The 17751-nt window shown below is 37.4% G+C and overlaps 1 protein-coding gene and 1 pseudogene across 3 annotated transcripts in view; one reads left to right on the plus strand and one right to left on the minus strand.

Annotated features, from left to right (window-relative positions):
• ADD3 (adducin 3) overlaps window positions 1-17751 on the plus strand; it is a 135240-nt gene that overhangs the window by 16271 nt on the left and 101218 nt on the right. The window lies entirely within an intron of this gene.
• On the minus strand, window positions 6406-6677 carry LOC148776026 (ATP synthase F(0) complex subunit f, mitochondrial pseudogene; annotated as a pseudogene).

A 17751-nucleotide genomic window follows, 5' to 3' on the forward strand; every position in this document is an offset into this window, starting at 1 on the left:
GAAGAGGGAAAGGCCACCCCAAGCAAAGCAATATAAGCAAGATGAAGAGGCAGAGAAATACCCAGCAAGTAAAGGAACAAGATAATTGCCCACCAACACGAACAAAAGAAGAAGATATAGGGAATTTACCTGATAAAGAATTTCAAATTTTGATGGTGAAAATGATTCAAAATCTTGAAAGCAAAATGGAGTTACAGATAAACAACCTGGAGAAAAGGATTGAGAAGATGGAAGAAAGATTTAATAAGGACTTAGAAGAAATAAAAAAGAGTCAATATACAATGAATAATGCAATAGATGAGATCAGAAACACTCTGGAGGGAACAAACAGTAGAATAACAGAGGCAGAAGACAGGATAAGCGAACTAGAAGATAGAATTGTAGAAATAAATGAAAGAGAGGAAAAAAGAAAAACGAATTAAAAGAAATGAGGACAATATTAGAGTCCTCTGGGACAATGTTAAACGCTCCAACATTCGAATCATAGGAGTCCCAGAAGAAGAAGACAGATAGAAAGACCATGAGAGAATACTTGAGGAGATAATAGTTGAAAACTTCCCTAAAATGGGGAAAGAAATAATCACCCAAGTCCAAGAATCCCAGAGTGTCCCCAACAGGATAAACCCAAGGCGAAATACTCCAAGACACATATTAATCAAATTAACAAAGATCAAACACAAAGAACAAATATTAAAAGCAGCAAGGGAAAAGCAGCAAATAACACTCAAGGGGATTCCCATAAGGATAACAGCTGATCTTTCAACAGAAACTCTTCAGGCCAGAAGGGAGTGGCAAGACATACTTAAAGTGATGAAAGAAAATACCCTACAGCCCAGATTACTATACCCAGCAAGGATCTCATTCAAATATGAAGGAGAAATCAAAAGCTTTACAGACAAGCAAAAGCTGAGGGAATTCAGCCTCACCAAACCAGCTCTCCAACAAATGCTAAAGGATCTTCTATAGACAGGATACACAGAAAGAGTATATAAACTTGAACGCAAAGCAATAAAGAAAATGGCTACGGGATCGTACTTATCAATAATTACCTTAAACGTAAATGGGTTGAAATTTTCAAAAAGGCTAGGAAACAATTCTCATAGCCATCAATAGTTCAGTGTTGAGTTCATGAATAGTTTTTAAAGTTTGGGACAAACTGTAGTATTTGCTATTTGAAGTACTATTTGTAATTGGCATATTACGATGTAACATTGGTCTTCATTTCCATCTTAAAACGCCTAAAAATGCCTAACAGGTTTTTAGATTTGTGAATTTTAGTTGAAATGTATTTTATGATGTTACTAAACCTGCAGAAATATTGAAATATTTCAGAGAACTTATTCACTATACATTTAATTTATTTTATTTATAAAAGTCATGAACTGTAGAAAGTTTTACTTGTTGGGTCAAATCCTTGTTGCATTTGAAGTGCTAGTTACAAGAAAATCAAATACCTTCAATGTATAAATGCTATTAAGTTTTTAAAGGACTCTGGAGTATAAGTAAGTTTGTTTAAAGAAATTTAGTCTGTTCAACTTGAAAAAAATAAATAAATAAAATTGGAAAAAAAAAAGAAAGAGAAAAAAAAATAGTAACATATAGGTTCCATTATGACCCAGCTGTTCTATTCCTACATTATATACTTAATTGAAAACACATGTTCCCACAGAAACTTGTACACTGATGTTCATGGCAGCATTACTCATAATAGCCAAGAAGTGGAAACAACCTAAATGTCTGTCAGCTGATTAATGGCTAAATAAACATGGTATATCCACACAAAGGAATATTATTTGATCATAAAAGGGAATGAAATCTTTCTACTACATGGGTGAACCTTGAAAACGTTATGCTAAGTGAAAGAATCCAAACACAAAAATGCCACATATTGTATGGTTCCAGTTGATGTGAAATGCGCAAAATAGGCATATCCATGGTGTCTGAAAGCAAATTGATTACTGGTTGCCAGGGGACAGGGATAAGGGAAATAGGGAGTATTCGCTTAATGGGTACTGGGTTTCCCTTTGGGGTGATGAAAAAGTTATAGACCAGATAGTCTTGATGATTGCACAACATTGTGAATATGCTAAAAACCACTGAATCTTGCAGTTTGAAAAACAGTGAATTTTATGGTGTGTGAGGGGCTTCCCAGGTGGCTCAGTAATAAAGAATTACCTGGCCAATGCAGGAGACTCAAGAGACCCAGGTTTGATCCCTGGGTCAGGAAGATCCCCTGGAGGAGAAAATGGCAACCTACTCCAGTATTTTTGCCTGGAGAATTCCATGGGCAGAGGAGCCTGGCAGGCTACAGTCCATGAGATTGGAAAGAGTTGGACACGACTTAAAGACCGCACAACAACAGATTGTCCCTTTTGCAGTAATAATTTATATAATGGTGTGTGAATTATATCTCAATTTTTGAAGAAAGATACCAGGAAAAAAGTGTTTGTGTGCATTCATATGTACACAATAATAACTGAAAAAAAAACTTACTTAGATTTTCCTTCCAAAATCAAACTGGTTTCCCCAGTTGATGAAGCAGGAATTATTATGCTAAACTTGGTTTAGCTTGGTTTGCTTAAAGAGGCAGAGTGAAGATACTTAGATCATTCAGGTAGAAATCAGGAAGCAATTTGTGATCCTGTCTTTGGCAAGTCATGGATGAATCTAAATATTTTTAAATGCCCAGTTTCATGGAGATGACCTAGATAAGCAAAAGAAGGCTCTGTAATAATCAGTTCTGTGGGCTTCAGAAAACAGGAACTCGTTCATAAATAACTTTATTAGGTCTTAAGTCAGTAAGATGGCTTATTTTTTTCTCCATACCTATAATTAAAAAGTATGGTGAACTCAATTCCCAGTAATTTTTTTTAGCCAACCCAAGATGATATTTACCTTCTTAAAAATGTTATTACCATCAACGAGTTGCCTGTTGAGGAAGTACCTGAAAGGATTGTCTTCTTTAACTTTCGTGTACTACCCACCCTAATTTTTTTAAATTAAGATATAATTCACATACCATAAAATTCACCCCTAATTTTATTAGCAACATACATATACACATATATATTTTCATGACCTTTTCTGGTGGCTCAGCGGTAAAGAATCTGCCTGCCAGTGCAGGAGACTCAGGTTCGATTCCTGGGTTGGGATCTCTCTGGAGAAGGAAATGGCAACTCATTCCAGTGTTCTTGCCTGGGAAATCCCGTGGACAGAGGAGCCTGGCAGACTACAACCATGTTTCAAAAGAGTCACACACAAATGGCTTAGTTCTAAACAAAAGCAACAGTATATATATTCATATATTCCTCTATTAGAATAATATTTTTGGTGGCTTGATACGTTTTTAGCATTTTAGGGAAAGCATATGTGAACCAGATGAGCTATAGTGGGGAAAATAGATCCTTATGTAACTAACTCCAACCCCAACCTGAGAGCAGTGCTATGGCAGCAATTTACAGGAAGTGCAGATGGGCACAGAAAAGGGAAATGTTTATCCCAATGGAGAGCAATAATTCATAGAGGAGATGACATTTGAGTTGAGCTTTAGACGATCTCTTAAATGTTGAAAACGAGAGTAAATTACTGACTGAAATAATAGGCTATGCAACGGGCATGTGAGTCTGTGGATGGATGTGGTGGAAGAGAAAACAGGAAAGATAAGGTTGAGAGCACTAGGTCATGAAGGTCTTGGGTGCTATTTTAAGAAATTTAGGTTTTATTCTGTGGCACTAATTTTAGCTAATGAGAGGCATAATCAGATGTGTCTGAGATTTGGTGTTGTGAAGAATGGGGTGATAAAGAGTGTTGGCAGAGAAACAAGTTAGAAGGCATTTAGAGATAAGCAGATGAACTAAGGCAATGGCTTTGAGATAGAAAGGGAGGAATGGGACATTTTGGACACAGATATCCGTACAACTTGCTGAACAATGAGGATGTTGAGGGAACATTTGATCACCAGGCATAGAAATTTAAATGTTGTATTTTACTCCATTTCTGATACTCTGATTTATTACAGAGGGAAAATACACCTGTTAAACTAGAATTTAGATAGATTCAGCAAGGTGTGAATGTATCTTTTCCTTACCATACATAAAAGACTTTAGAAATGTGACTTTTCATAATCTTCTTTAATTTTTAGTGCATGTCAGTGATTACTCAATTTTCCAGTCTTTGGCGATGTTTTCATTTGTGCATTTGGAAATGGTTGAATAATCATCATTTTGGCAAAAGAATAGTATTTTTGTTTCCAAATGAAACTGCCTTCCTATGCTGTGCTTTTGTGTTTCATTTTATACTTCTGTGTAGTGGAATAATAAAAAAGAACTGAAACTGATATTGGGCATTGCAATATCAAGTACTGTATGCTGTCATTACAGGAAGTCATTGTGCCATCTTGAATTTCCCCCTTATTTAGTGGTTTATCTTGTAACTTATAACACATGGTAAACACTTGTAAGAAACAATTAGAAATGTCAAAAGCAGCTTACAAAATCATTTGTTTTTTCTGTGTAAATGTAGTGGCAAATCCAATTCAGTAAGACTTTTTTGCATTTTTGCTTAGTGAAACAATTAAGATTTGGCTCCTCTGATGTTTCTCATTGCTTATTTACAGGCACGACTGACCATTCTTGTTTGTAACTCCCTTTAATAAAACTTGTGCAAAGAGGGTGTTATACTAGGACACAGTGATTTTATAAATGGATAGAATAAAATACCAAATTTGACAGAACTGACTACTGAATTAGTGTAGTGTATAACTTGCTTTCGTGCTTAAAAATTCTAAGTGTTAAATGTTTAAAATAACTTATTCACATTAACACATATATATGGAATTTAGAAAGATGCAAATGATAACCCTGTATACGAGACAGCAAAAGAGACACAGATGTATAGAACAGTCTTTGGGACTCTGTGGGAGAGGGTGAGGGTGGGATGATTTGGGAGAATGGCATTGAAACATGTATGTTGTCATATGTGAAATGAATCGCCAGTTCAGGGTCGATGCATGTTACAGGATGCTCGGGGCTGCTGTGCGGGGATGACCCAGAGGGAGGATAAAGGGAGGAGGGAGGTGGGAGAGGGGTTCAGGAGGGGGAACTCATGTACACCCAGGGCGGATTCATGTCAATGTATGGCAAAACCAACCAATATAATATTGTAAAATAATTAGCCTCCAATAAAAAATAAATAAAAAAATAAAGCAAACTAATTAAAAAAAATAACTTATTCAAAAGCAACTCAGTAAAATTAAAAACACTTTATGGACATACAATACAATGAAAGTTTAAAAATCAGAAACATAAGGGCACTCTCACTGATTTTTTTTTTTTTTTTTAAGCAAGAAAGATTTTGTTAACTTGATTTCTAAGGTAAACTTACTGTTTCAGTCACATTTTTATAAAATCAACTTCATTTTAAAATATTTGAAATTAACTTTTGAGTATGAAATATGAGATCATGAAGCAAGATCCAAAAGGCACAAAAAGAGTATACAGTGAAAAGTAAGTTGTCACCCCCTCCCTGAACTACTCTACTCTCTATCTTCCTTGTATATTATTCTAGAGATATTTTTCACTGTTTATTTTTAAATTTCTGAATCAAGACTTTGCCTGCCTACACCTGGTAGATAAATTGCTGTATAATATTGCTGCATAAAATACAATTTTAGACTCAAAACAATCTGAGGAAATAGCTAGCCCTATTCTTTTCCTTGGTGTGTTTTCTAGATTCATTGTCTCTTAATTATAAAAGAGTGTGCTTTCCTAGCTTCCCCTCCCCTTCAGACAAAGCTATGGAAAGTGGAAGGTGATCATTGTAATCATCTTTCATTCATATTTTACCCTAGGCAATGACAGGTAACTTTTATGAAATGATACATGCTAGCAAAGCAAATTCCAGCTGAGAAGTGCTCCCATGGAAAACATCCTCAAGTAGGGAGGGGGAAAAATGGTCAGCCTTTCCCATCATGTGTATCTGCCCTGTTAGGCCAGCTGGACTGAACTGCTTCTAAAGCTTGACTTTTAATTTTTTAGTACTTGGTATTATTTTGTTGATTCTGCCTTTTTGCTACCCACCAAGTAATAAGATTTTCCTCCCAGGCCTTGGGATTACCTGACTCAAAACTTTTTGGTACTAGACTTGGTTTCTTTTCTTCTTTGGATGGTATTTAATACAACATCATTCCTATGCAGATATTATAAGTAATAGTCTCGTATTTGTGTATATGTGGAGGGGTCCTTTAAAAAAGTTTTCCAATGTATTTTTTCATTTTTGTACTGGTTATCTTTTACTGGTCATTGTTGCAAATTAGGATATTCAGCAGTGACCATGTTCCTCAGGGAGGGATGTTGGGCAAAGGTCATGGTCAGGATAGCAGAGTGTGTCCCCTTCACTGGGCCCTCTTCAGTGGTACTTGCTTAGCTGCTCATGTTTGAGTTCCTTCTAAGAAAGGCAGTAGTTGAAAAGTTCGTAAGCTGCCAGCACAGTAGAAACCCCAGCAGTGCTTCCTTTCTTCATGTAGACATACTTGTTGTCATACCACTAGTAACCTCTTTGAAACACTCCAGCAGTGCCTTTAGGGGCAAAATCCTACCTCGTATCCAGATTGGCAGCTCCCCTGTTTTAACATCCATGAGTTTCTTCTTCACTGATCCAAGTGATGCCATCTTGGAGTCCTGGGTATCTGCTGTCTTCTAGCACTTGTTATTGTGGTAAAATATATGATATAAAATTTACCATTTTTAAGTGTATAGTTCAGTGGTATTAAATACATTCATAATGTTGGGTAACCATCACCAACATTCATTTCCAGAGCTCTTTTCATGTAACTCTGAAATCGTATACCCATTCAACAATAACTTCCCATTCCCCTCCTGTGTTCCTGGATCAAAAAAATTATTTTAACATCAAAATTTTGGGTGATACAAGGATCTATTATTCCTATTCCTAATCAAGATTGTAGTTTGAAATCCCTATACAGGTCTGTATTATGCAGCAAAGATTATGATTGACATTCAGGACCCTGGAAGATTGAGACAAGGGTCACAGAACCTGTGGCCTTTGATACATATTTCAAAGTGAAGAATTATATAGCCTTATTATAATTAGAAGAGACCTCACCCCTCAGCTGTGCAAATTATATGTTAATGGATGGGAGAGGAAGGTTGTTAATTATGGGAGAGGCAGAGATCAGCAAACTGGTGCTAGCCAACCTCTGCCCCCATGACCTAATAAAAAGGAAGTTTCCCAGTAATAGATACAGAGACTCCACAAGTTTGCACATTTCATTGGATGCTAAAACTCTGCCTTTGTTGAATCATTCAGACCTTCTATTATGAGTCAGTGTGAATTCTCTGTTAGCTGTAACATTTGGAGAAGCAGAGCTTGGTAGACTGAGGAGGAGGATGAAATCTAGACCCGTAGAATTTTGGAAACCTTCGCTTCATTTTTATGGATCAATGACCTTGTTTGATTAAGTGAAGTGACATCTTCAAAATGGCTGATCTAGACTCAAAACTTTTATCCCTGACTCTCAGGCCAGTGCTTTTTCTACTTTATTACATTCTCAGCCATCTTAACTCATTCATGGAATTCTCGGGTGAGGGAGTTCACCAGAATTCCACTTAGCCTTAGGATGGGAGACCTTTGTCTCTTAGGGAGTTGAAGCTGCTTTTCAAGAAAGAGTTGGTACCTGTCTTTGTTTTAATCTCTCAATGAATTGGGGAGTGTTTTGTAAAGCTTTTTTTCTAAAAATCTGGACTTTGTCGTGAACTTTCTTGTTATCTTAACAAAAAGCTTTGCTGACCTTCTGTATATTGTTCCCGTTTAAGCATGCTCCCCACTGAAGCAAGTCATATACTTGGTAAATGTTTCTGACATGTTTAGGAACATTATATTGAAAATTCAAACTAGATGTATTTGGCTGCCTTGACTTTTTTTTTTTTTTCTTTTGGAAAAGAGCATGTTTAAATGAGAAACAGTTCCATCCTCTAATGAAAAGGAAAAGTTTTAGGTCATTCATTTGAGTAAAATAGATTATAGAACTTCTGACCTCAATTTTCTATTATTTTCAACTAAGTGGGAGATCAGTCCTGGGTGTTCATTGGAAGGACTTATGCTGAAGCTGAAACTTCAATACTTTGGCCACCTCATGCGACGAGTTGACTCACTGGAAAAGAGTCTGATGCTGGGAGGGATTGGGGGTAGGAGGAGACGGGGACGGCAGAGAATGAGATGGCTGGATGGCATCACTGACTCGATGGACATGAGTTTGACTGAACTCTGGGAGTTGGTGATGGACAGGGAGGCCTGGCATGCTGTGATTCATGGAGTCGCAAAGAGTCAGATGCCACTGAACTGAACTGAACTGAACTGAAGTGGCACATAAGGCATAGTGCCTTACATAAGGCACAGTGAAGGTGAAGGAAGAAATTGGGCATGTTAGAAATGTTAATATTATAGTATAATTTTGTGATTAAACTCTTTATCAAATAAGGGTTTTAGTCACCATTTGTTGCATCATACAAGGACTTTGAATGGATTCTGTCAGATTTTTTTTTCCCAGTGTTTTGCTGTGACATTTGATTTCATAACAACAGTTTTAGTAGGCATTAAGATAACCAGGTCTATGTGTGAAAATAGCTAGTGGGAAGCTGCTGTATAACATAGGGAGCCCAGCCTGGCACCTAGATGGGTTGGGAGGAAGGGGATATATATATACACACACACGCAAACACACACACTTATGGCTGATGTGTGTTGTTTTATGGTAGAAACCAACACAACATTGTAAAGCAGTTATCTTCCAATTAAAAATGTAAAAAGATAACTGGCTTTTTTCCAAAATACTTCTTATGGCCTTCTGTAATACATCCTTCTGAGGAACTGAAAAAATTCATTCTTATGGTGGGGGGAATAAATAAAATAGAATTGCTTTTGATTTTACTGTGAGTGTAAAAGATGTATTTTGATCTATTTTTAAATCAATTTGAAGGAATAGGTACAAAGTCAAAGTACTTGGACATGAATCTGAGCAAACTGGGAGACAGTGAAGGCCAGGGGAGCCTGCAGTTCTCAGGGTCTCAAAGAGTCCGACACAACTTAGCAACTAAATAACAGCAACAAAATACTTACTAGAGAACTTTGAGTTCAGTGTTTTATTAAGTTGATTTAAACCACTTGGGGGCTAGCAGTGTTTCATGGTAACTATAGGAATTCCTTGCTAGTCCAGTGGTTAAGACTCTACACTTCCATTTCAGGCAGGTTCCATCCCTGGTCAGGGGACTAATATCCTGCATGCCACACAGCCAAAACAACCCCAAAACTTTATAGATCAATTATTATGAAAACCATGTCATATCTCTTTTAATTATGACTTTTTAAAAAAGCTTCTATTGGTGCTTTCCCCTGAGATTTTGGTCTATAGAAGATAGAAACTTTTAAATAGAAACTTCAATTACCTGAAATTCCTTGGATCCTTTAATGGGAAATAACCAAATGATTAAGCATACGAAAGGGTGTCAGGGATGTATTGGAAGCAGTGACTTGTAGGTGGGTGTATTTTGACTCCTGTATCTTGTGTGATCTACTGTACTTAGAGTGATCATTCAGAGGGAAGACCCTAATATTTGCACAAGTCTTAAGCAATAAAGACAAATGTGTTCACAGATACATGTGAAACCAGAAGTTGGAATGATGGCTTTTTAGATTTTGGAGGAGTGTGGATGAGAAGGCTACATGTTTGTCTTCTTACTATAAGAATTGACAATTATTTACCATTTATGATCAGAATAATTAATTATATAGGTTTCCCCAAAGTGTTTTGTTAGCCTACTACTTTTTCTTTTAAGAGTTTAATCATAAGAGTTTGGGCCTTCTGTTCAAGAATGGCTTTTGTACAAAGTTTGATTTGAAGCCTCATATGGAGGCCCTAGGCCAATGCTGTTTCCTTCCTCAAAATACAAGTGTAGTTTAAAATTTTCTACTATCCATGTTGGAAAAACTACAAAGAAACATGTGTGAATTTTATTGAACACAGTTTAAAAATATCTTTCAACGTGTAATCAGTGTTAATGAATTGTTGATTCATTGAAGTATTGAGTCAGTGAAAAATTAATGAAATATTTTGCTCTTTTTTTATATACCACCAAGTCTTTGAAATCCTGTGTATAGTTTACACTGTAGTAACTCTCAGTTCACACTAGCCGCATTTCAGGTACTCATGGTCACATGTGGCTGTTGGCTGCCAAATTGGACAACATAGCTTTAGAATATCTTTCTGTTTTGTCCCATATCAGTGTTGCAGATTCTTCCACTAGAAATTTATTCCAGGGGGGCTAAAGTTTTGCCATCTATCTGTGTGTATGATCTTCTGTAACAAAAAGTTCTCAATCATATTTGTTCTGATCATTTTTTGCCTTTATAATGTGATAACTAAAAAACTAGTATTGCTAGAGAACGGTCAGTGTAACTGAATGAGAACTTTAGAGGGCAAGTTCAGTGGTTGTGGACAAGTGAAGAGAGCTGGGATCCAAAAGGAAGGGTCAGCACTGGGTAGCACAAATGGAACAGAATCCTGCTGTCCTCGAGCAAGTGACTTCACTTCTCTGAGCCTTTTTACTTTATTCATATGTGAAATCAGGATAAGATACCCATGTCTTGAGTTGCAATGAAGATTAAACAAGGTAATACATATGAAGTGTGTACCTATGAATTGCTCAGTAAATTTGTGTTAAGTGATTGTTGCTTGCTTACGTCTCCCACTCCCAAATCCTTGCTTGTGAAAGGAATAAGAAAGAGGAGGTATACCTAAAATAAATGTTGTAATATAGTCAAGAAACCTATCCATTTACTAAACTGACTAGGATTCAGTGTTTGTCCAGAACACACTAGTCCCTAAGCATTGTGATTGAGATTTTAACTTAGGACCATTATCTGGAAGGTTCACAAAGTAATAATGTGAAATAGTTCTTACTCCACATTGTTGAAATAGAAATGAATAGTATCACTTTTATTTAAGTAATCAGTAAAAATAGCACCTGGAGATGTTTCTAATTATTTAAGAGAAAAATCTCAATTATTAAAATACCTCTTTTTATCTTTTTCTAGATATGGTAGAAATGCATCATTATCGGCTTCTTTAATAGTTTTATCACAAGGGTTATTGCAACTTGGAATTTAAATACATTTGCATCTACAGAAGGCTAGTCTTCAGATTAATAGTATACTGATGATTTAAACTTGTGTAGTACCTGGAACTAAGGAAATCTCTTCTAAATGAAAGGAAAGCTGTCACTTGGTGACTAAGCTTTACATTACAATGCAAGTGACCTATTGTTCTTGCTCAGACACTATCATCAATGTGTATTTTTAGATAGAAAGGGGACTTTCAGTATCATTAGCCGGGTGGCATGTTCTGAATCTGTTTGGAAGGAGGGAGGTTTCAATCATACATGTATTTCTGATTTTCTATGCATTTTGAGAAATTTATTTATAAATTTGAAACACCATTGAAATGTGGGAAAGCGTGGAGTGTTTTGAATAGATGATTAGATTAGATATGAACTTTTCAAAGCTTTGTATGCACCCAATGTGTAGGCACATTGCTGGTAATGTTCTTAGAAATTGGTCACACCTAAAGAGTCAGTTCTTTGCCAATAGCATCTGGTTGCATTTTACATACTTTGAAAGGACTTTTTGAATTGTAAAAGAGCAAACCACATGACATATTTTCTTACCTGAAACAACTGAAAGTTGTTTACAGTTATAGATGAACTTTAACAAACAAAGGCATAATTGTCCAAATGCATGGATTCCTAACACTGATACCTGAGATTCTTATAGTTACCAGCTTTTCAAATTGTCCAAACTTTTACATTATTCTAGTGACCCTGTACAGGGGTCGTCTTAGTGAAAGTTCTTTCAAGTTTATGGAATTTTGAAGATACTGACCTGATTGAAATACACTGTGCTGATTGGCGATCAAGAAATGGTGTTAATTGACGTGATTGGCATTCCTCTATCCATTGCTTACAGCTCCTTACAGGTGTTACTTGTTACGTATATAGATCTTTGTCATACCTGATTGTGTGAGCTTTTGATGTAATAAGAGAAATCTAGGGCTCGGCCACGGAGAAGGCAATGGCAGCCCACTCCAGTACTCTTGCCTGGAAAATCCCATGGACAGAGGAGCCTGGTAGGCGGCAGTCCATGGGGTCGCTAGGAGACTGAGTGACTTCACTTTCACTTTTCACTTTCATGCATTGGAGAAGGAAATGGCAACCCACTGCAGTGTTCTTGCCTGGAGAATCCCAGGGATGGGAGAGCCTGGTGGGCTGCCGTCTATGGGGTCGCACAGACTTGGACACGACTGAAGCGACTTAGCATCAGGGCTTGGCCACCTAGTAAAGTTTGTGAGATGTATTAAGTGGCCTAAATCCAGGCTGACCTGTGAACTGGGTAAAATATGTCCTTGTTTTCCTTAAGATCCCCTTCTCAGCTCCCCTTTTTTGCTTTCTTGACTTTCCAGGTGCTAATTTGTCCCAGATTATCTCTGTTGAAATGTTAGCTGATTAATTCACCACTTTTCCAGAGGTGTTTACATTTTAAAAGTGAGGTTTTTTAATAGCAAGGCTTTCAAGGTCCCTAGTGGGATAGTGGGGCTTCCCAGCTGGTGCTAATGGTAAAGAACCCGCCTGCCAGTAAAGGAGACATAAGAGGTGGGGGTTCAGTCCCTGGGTCAGGAAGGTCTCCTGGAGGAGGGCATGGCAACCCACTCCAGTATTCTTGTCTGAAGAATCCCATGGACAGAGGAGCCTGGAAGGTTAGAGTCCATAGGATCACAAAGAGTTGGTCACGACTGAGGTGACCTAGCATGCATGTATACAGTGGGATGGTGAATAATGGGTTTTAAAAGGGTAGAGTCTTTGGACTGGGCCCAGGCTTGAGGTCAGGATTATAGAGCCCCACTGCCCAGTAACTCAGGCACTAGCTCTATATAGCTACTGACTGCTTGAAATGTAACTAAGACTTAATTGAGATGTAGTATTAAGTGGAAAAATACATGCTAGATTTCTGAGACTTTGCACAAGAAAAAGGCTGTAAAGGAACTCAATTTTTAATATTTATTACATGTTGAAATGATGATATTTTGATATACTGAATTAAATAAAATGTTAAAATTAATTTCACCTGTTTCTTTTTACATTTTTAATGTGACTGCTGGAAAATATAAAAGCAGTTGTGGCTCACATTTTATTTCTATTGGACAATGCTATTGTAAGAGTTTACGTTGTGTTCTTATTGTTGGGAGCTTGCAGAGGTTCAGGGAAATGCCCCCTCAGGACGCCTCAACTATAGCTATTCCAGCTGACTTGGCTGGGCCGCTTCCTATTATGTGCTGTTCTAAGAGCCATTGCCCACAAGCAGCCACTCTCTCCCCACTTCTCTCTCTCAGTGAGAGAGTTACTCTGCCTGACACTCCAAATGATTGCTAGTTCCTGACCAGCTTCTTGAAGCTCAGTTTAGTTCAGTTGGTCAGTCGTGTCCGACTCTTTGCGACCCCATGGACTGCAGCACGCCAAGCTTTCCTGTCCATCGCCAACTCCCAGAGTTTACTCAAATTCATGTCCATTGAGTTGGTGATGCCATCCAAGCATCTCATCCTCTGTCATCCCCTTTTCCTCCTGCTTTCACTCTTTCCCAGCATCAGGATCTTTTCTAGTGAGTCAGTTCTTCGCATTAGGTGGCCAAAGGATTGGAGTTTCATCTTCAGCTTCAGTCCTTCGAATGAATATTCAGGACTGATTTCCTTTAGGAAATTTCTTGAAGCTAGATGATTAAAAAGATTGATAAGTACCATATATTGGGTACCTGCCATGTATCAGATAGTGTGCTAGGTACTTTATATAAAATCTTGAATCCTCCCATCAGTTCTTCAACATCGATATTACAAATGCCAAAAGAGATCCATGTACGTTGTTCTTTGCCCTGGGTTAGCTAGTGGCAGCTATGTGGCAAAATCAAGATTCCGTCCCAAATCTCTCTGATCCCAGAGCCATTGTTCTTTTTCCTTTATTACGCTCTACTCATGTTTTCCATTAACTGTGTGTGTGTACTTTAGTCTGAAAAAGAATGTTCAATATGAAGGGGTCTCTGGCCAAATAGTGTTGACTGTTCTTTGGTTTCCTTTGTCTTGGTGAATGACCTTGGTGCTCCTCACTCCAGGTTGCCTTCCTTCCCTGTCTAGTACCTAGCAGTAGCCCAGACTTTAATGGAGAGACTTCAGTTTATTGACAGCCTGTGGAGCAGGATAGATAGTCTTGAGGCCTCCTGGGAAAGAGCATCACTTCCACCTTGAAAATCAATCAACAAAACATGTTTCAGATGCCTCCAGTAAGAGACACAAGAGGAGAATTTCTCTGAATTCCAGGGCTATCAAATCTTAAGACTTCAGAGACTGGCCATATAAGGAAGGGTTTTTGTTTTTGTTTTTAATAAATAAAGGGGGTTGAAATGAAATAATGGGAGAGAATAAGCATATTGAGCTGGATAAGTCTTGTATAATCCTAGGTCATCTCTTAATGGCTGTGACCTTGGCTTTATTGCATGAAGAATGAGAACAAGAGAGAAATAGTCCATGTGTTGGCCTGTTTGTCTATAAATTGGAGTAGATGTAGTCATAATCCATGAATGCTCTGCAAGGCTGGATGTGGCATTTACTCTGCTGCCTTCACTTGGCTCAAGCAAGCGGTAGTGACTTGGAAAAAATTAGGGGAGAAAAGGAAGATCAAAGAGGTTCAAGGAGTGAAACTAGACTGGAGGTGGGCCACAGGGAGGTTTGGGCAAGTTCAAAAGGCAAAGCCCTTTTATTCATATATACACATTATATTTATAATTCTAGAAGCCATGTAAATATAAAATATTGTTACTTCAGGGAAGAAACTGATATACTAGAAAGAAAACGAAAATTCTAACTAGGTTATATAGATTAAATTCTCCCAGCTTTACCATCCCTAACCATGTAACCCTAGGAAACTATAGAATCTGAGATAATCATTGTCTTTCTCACTCTCTGACTTTACCTTCATGTTTTAATAAGATCATGATGAGTTTGAAAACACTTTGGATAGGCTCATGTGCTATATTCACATTAATTAATGTTTTCATACTGTTGTTTACTCTGCATCTGAAGTGTTGCTTACCTGAAACACCATTGATAGGAAAAAATGTGTACCCAAGAACACTCACATGATTAAGGGAAGTTAGAGTTAAATGGCCAGCAAGTCAGACTAATTTGGCTCTCATCCCTAGGCTTTATAAAAAGGACAGTGGCAGCCTTGTTGGTGAAGGGAATGTAGACCTAATTGCTTATTTAATTCAATCATTCATCCTTTTAACCCCTTTTAAAACTTGACTTTTGTAGGTCGATTATATAATGCATGAGTGTGCAAGCACACACAATGTTCTCTTTAAGTGAAAAGTCCGATTCAGTGACTTTTTTTAAAAAAAAGATTTTGATATATTCATAGTAATAAACCTGGTTTGCATTTCTTTGAGGCTCATGGTCTTCAACTTCCGATCACGTTAGTAAAGGGTTGCTGTAACTACCAGATGGCAGTCTTTCTTAATCCAGTGTTAGACACCAACAGACTAACACAGAATGAATGTAAGCAGAATTCAAGCACAGAATTTGAAGTATTATTTAAACTGCTCATCTTGCAAATTTAGCATAAAGAGGATAATATATTAGCATAAAGAGGATATCTATTGAATATATTCATGTTACCATGCAGTTTTTTGGTTCTTAGGGCAATCCCGGAGTGCATCTTTAATTTGTTGTATTCCATGTAAAATGCTGGGTACAGGGATATTTTGCCAAATGCCAGTTTGAACTTTACTTGAGATCCATCCAGCTGGCAGATCAGTTGTGCTAATCAGATGAGCCCATTTCTGGGGAATGGAATTTCATAGCGGGAGCAGTGTTCTTGAAGTATAGTTACTTTAAAAATAAGTAAAGTTTTAATTTTAAAAGTCTCATGTGCTCTATTGAAATGTATATAGTATAAACATTGTAATATATGTAGTGCAAATACTTCATGCATTTTTGTAAATAATAAATAGCAGGAACAATAAGTTCATTGTATTGTACTCATTTGTTTTTCATTTCTATTTTGGATTCTTAGGATCATATCTTGTTTCCTCCTTAATCTCTATGAACAGGAAAGATACTGAAGTGCAGATGGGTTAACCCTAGAAACTGTAGGCAGCTAACTTCTATGTAGAATAAGCTCTACACTAATACTCTGCTTAAAAGGTGAACTGGTAGAGAGGCTTAGTCAAAGATCGCTTGGTGTAAATGAGAAGGAATTCAAATACTGTAGATGGGGATTAGACCTGAAGAACTAATATGGATCCTTTTAAACTCCAAAGTTACCCTGAGTATAAGTGTTAATATACACTTTCATAATCATGTTAGGAAACCTCATGCCGCAGAGTAGCATTTCCCACAGCATATTCTGTAGACTGTTAGTTCTAAAAGATTTCCCAGGAAAAATAGTTCCAAATATGTTTGGGAAACTGTTTTCTGCACTCTCTCTTAAAGGCTCATAATGCATATTAGCATAAGCAAACACTGAGAAGTATTGCTAAGTACTGGGATTACCTTTTTTAAAAAAGTCTATATTGCAAATAGATTATGTCACATAGACCAGGGAAAGCAGTCTCTGTAGTAAAATGTATTAATATCCCATGGAACTCTTGTTTTATAGACTATACTGGGGGGAAATAATGCCTTAAATTATATATTAGCAGATCTCAGAGCTTTTTTTTGTGATTATTCCCCTTTTTAAAAATTATATTTGGCAGTTACAGATATCTTAGCATAGGGGAGACATGGTTGTGCTTAAAACTTGTTTTAAAATGATCTTACAAGACAACTTTACATAGAAATTTTGTAATTTTACATAGAAACGTTCATTTCTATGAGATATGTTTTTACATTGATGTTGACATTATCTTTTGGGGGCATTTGGATGTTTTTTATAAATATGATTTTTCTTATACTTTAAAATTTACATATACTTTTGGTAGGCCAGATAATTTAACATGCTATTTTCCAGTTATATATTTTTTCAAGAATAAAATAAAATATAATTGTCTTAAATTCAACTATTAGGTAAAGAGATGTTTTAGTAGCAATTAAAGTAGTCTCTTGGAGAAGGCAATGGCAAGCCACTCCAGTATTCTTGCCTAGAAAATCCCATGGATGGAGGAGCCTGGTAGGCTGCAGTCCGTGAGGTCACTAAGGGTCGGACACGACTGAGTGACTTCACTTTCACACATTGGAGAAGGAAATGGCAACCCACTCCAGTATTCTTGCCTGGAGAATCCCAGGGACGGGGGAGCCTGGTGGACTTCCGTCTATGGGGTCACACAGAGTCGGACATGACTGAAGTGACTTAGCAGCAGCAGCAAAGTAGTCTTTGGGCTTTACTGGTGACTCAGTGGTAAAGAATCCACCTGCAGTGCAGGAGATGTGGGTTCGATCCCTGGGTCAGAAAGATCCCTTGGAGAAGGAAATGGCAATCCACTCCAGTATTCTTGCCTGGGAAGTTCCATGGACAGAGGAGCCTGGCAGGCTACAGTCCATGGGGCTGCAAAGAGTCGGACACAACTTAGCGACTAAACAACAGACTAGTCTGTAATTGTTTTTATTTGAACTGGAAGGAGAACCAAAGATTTCAGTAACCC

This window comes from Moschus berezovskii, chromosome 12 (assembly GCF_049115385.1).
Source record: "Moschus berezovskii isolate FMDL1 chromosome 12, NW_MosBer_1.0, whole genome shotgun sequence".
Classification (NCBI taxonomy): Eukaryota; Metazoa; Chordata; class Mammalia; order Artiodactyla; family Moschidae; genus Moschus; species Moschus berezovskii.